At 40.9% G+C, this 3,252-nt stretch overlaps 1 pseudogene; it reads right to left on the bottom strand.

Annotated features, from left to right (window-relative positions):
• Window positions 1–2,488: 2,488 nt before the first annotated feature.
• Window positions 2,489–2,981, bottom strand: LOC100762585 (annotated as a pseudogene).
• Between the last annotated feature and the right edge of the window lie 271 nt (window positions 2,982–3,252).

The following is a 3,252-nucleotide window of genomic DNA, read 5'->3' as shown; positions in this document are numbered from 1 at the left end:
TGCTTGAGTCAATCAATCATCAATCAATCAATCAGCAACTATTTATTGATCTCCTGTTTTGGCTAAGAACACAGACCTTGGAATTAGAGACCTCAATTCTAAATCCAAGTTTTCCAGGCCCTGGCAACTTAGCCTTGGGAACATTCCCAGACCTCTCTTAGCCCTCATTTCCATTGTTTTTAGAGAAATTATGCATTATAACTCAGTGGGTTGTGTGACAACACATGAAATGTAATAGTAAGGGTCAAAGTAAAGGTCAGCTGGTATTGCTATAGTTTTGTGGTTATCACTGTCACTATGGTTGCTATGGTGATTGTAGAAGTGTGGACCATCTGCAGGTGTTCAAGTTTTGCATGAGTGTTTTTCCTCTGGTTGATTTTATGGTGTAGAATGGATAAGGTAAGCTTGAAAGAAATGTCAAGGTAATTTTGTGGCTTGAATATGAAATGTCTCCCATAGCTTCATGTGTTAGGGATTTGATGGGCTTTTGGGAAGAGGTCAGATTCTGAGGATGCTGACCTACACAGTGGATGGATCCCTTGATGGGTCTCCAGTACACACATTTAAAAAGAGTCTGAAGGGCCTGAGTCTGTAATCCTGGTGCCAGGGAGGTGGAGACAGGCAGAACCCATGGAATTCACAAGGTAGCCAGTCTAGCCAACCAGTAACCTTCAGGTTCAGTGCCAGTTACTGTTTCAAAAATAAGGTGGAGTTAGGTTGAGGAGGACTCATCTGACATTCATCCACCCCATACTCAAAGAAAATCATTATCTTTGGAGTTAGCTATTATAACTTCAACTCTCATTATCACCAAATATTACATAGAACAGGAACTGTTTATCTAACATTAGTCATTATCATGATGAATTTCATCATTATTACCCCTTTATTTCATGACAAACCTGTACAAAGATAGTTGTTAATTTATTTTCACTTTTGTGTAAATGGAGGTTTATCTCTTACCCCCCAGTTCCCAAATAACTACTTAATATTAATTTAAATTGTTTGTCCAGTGGCTCAGGCATGTTACTGACTAGCTCTCACAATTAAATTAATCCATTTCTATTAGTATATATTTTATCAAGAGGCTCATAGCTTGTTACCTCACATCTTGCTTCTCTGGTGGCTACATAGTGTCTCCCTGATTCTGGCTTCTTTCTTTCTCTATCTGTTTGCATTTCCCCACCTAGCTATATTCTACCCTGTCATAGGCCAAAACAGCTTTATTCATCAACCAATAAAGCAGCACATATTCACAGCATACAGAAGGACATCCCATATCATCTCCCCTTTTCTTTCTAATTAAAAAGGAAAGTTTTAACTTTAACATAGTAAAATTGCATATAACAAAAGTCATCGAGCAAGAATTGCAGTTACAATATTTAGTCTGTTGGTATTTTGCAAAATTAAAGAAAATGTCTCTTATCTTTGTGAGTCTAAAGTTTTATATCTAATTTATCTTTTATTATAACTAAGGAAAACTATAATTATTAGTATCTACTCTTCAACTCCATCAGAGCCCAGAAAGATATAATATTACCCAATTAAACAGGAAATGCATTGTAAGCAACTTATAAAACTCTAGAAATGGCATAGAAATCTGGCTGCCTGGACAGTCATCTCAAGTTCTTCTGTAATCCTGGGGCATCCATCTTTAGCCTATAGGCCTAGAGTGTCTGGCAGACAATTAATTTGTATCTGACCACACATTACATTTTAAAATGAGCTGTGTAGGGGACACCGTAATCACGCCCGCTAGGGGCTGGCTACAGGTGTGCCTGACCACGCCTTCGAGGGCTTGGTCAGGGTAACATAGGGAAGGTTTAAGAGGAGCACGCAGGTGTAGGGCCCTTCTTCTGTTTCATCTTTGGCTTGCTGTACTTACTCCTGCCCTGTCGGCTGGCTAGGTTGCTCTGTAAGTAAGGATTTTACCTAATAAATACCCTTATATTTTTGCCTGACTCTGTATTGGTAATTTCCCACTTTATCTGGTGTCAAGTGGGATCTTGCAAACCTAGGCCCCTGTTTCAGAGTGCCCAAGGGTCCCACAGGGACAGTGGGCTAGCCCGCAGGGAAAGCCCCCTTTCTCCACAGATGCTCCTGGCTCCGCAGCCAACCTGTTTCGAGATAAAAGTGCATTCCCACTGCCACTGAGCCACTAAGAACAGTCCACCCAGCTGGGAGAGTTCTACAGAACTCCCCACGGCTTTACTGTCACAGTTTCTAGCTGCGCATGCATGGGACCTGCCCAGACTGCAGTCCACCTGTGCCCAGAAGCCTCCTGCTGAGAGCTGAGGCCTACTTGGCTCAAGGGCAGGATTAGGTTTATCTCAGTCTATGAAAAACTAAAGTTGAAAGCAAATATGAACAGCTAAAACATCTTAAAAATGCACCAAGATTATGAAGTCTCAAACAAAACTTGAATTTCCTGTACATATTCCCGTAACATGAAGTTATTTCCTGTATACCACTTCCTTAGCAAACTGGTCTATTTCCTTTCACTTGACCTAGATCAGCAACAAGACCTAGAGAAGGATCGAGATGGCTTGTGGTTTCTTTCACGAGACAGAGACCTTTCTCTTTTCCTATCTCTAAAAAGTGATCTGCTCCAGCTTCGAGAGAAGCTTCTTCTTGGAGATCTTTGCTGAGGTGAAGGACTCCTCCTATGGTAATCAGCTCGAGGGTGTCGACCCCAAGAAGGCGGTGGGGCCACGATTTCGACTTCTTTTTTCACCATTCGACAATTCTACTCTCACTCAGCTGCCACATAGTGTTCTTCCATCTGTCTCTCAGACAGCATCAGTGGCATCTCGGGGATCCTCAAATTCAACGAAAGCAAAGCCAGGAGGGTTCCAAGCAACCCGCATACTTCACAGTGGTCCATAATAGCCAAAAGCACGCTTTAATTCAGTCTTGTTCCCATTGTTTCCAAGATTATCTACATATACCTTACAATCTAATGGACGGGAATCACGATGCATTTCGAGATCCTGGGTTCAAACACCAAAGCTCAAATCTCAACACTCCAACAGGCCCACCTGCACACTTCGGGAGCTGCTCAGGCTGCTCCCTGGCATCCACGGACCTTAAACAAGAATATATATATATATATATATATATATATATATATATATATATATATATATATTCAAAATTAACTTTAAATTTGTGTCAATAATGCATAACAATGTATTCATTCTATTATCACATTCCCTTTTTTTTATTCTTTAGAAAGGGATTGACTGTGACCAT

The sequence above is a fragment of the Cricetulus griseus genome, chromosome 6, assembly GCF_003668045.3.
Source record: "Cricetulus griseus strain 17A/GY chromosome 6, alternate assembly CriGri-PICRH-1.0, whole genome shotgun sequence".
Lineage (NCBI taxonomy): Eukaryota > Metazoa > Chordata > Mammalia > Rodentia > Cricetidae > Cricetulus > Cricetulus griseus.
This window is presented reverse-complemented; position numbering and strand designations above follow the sequence as displayed.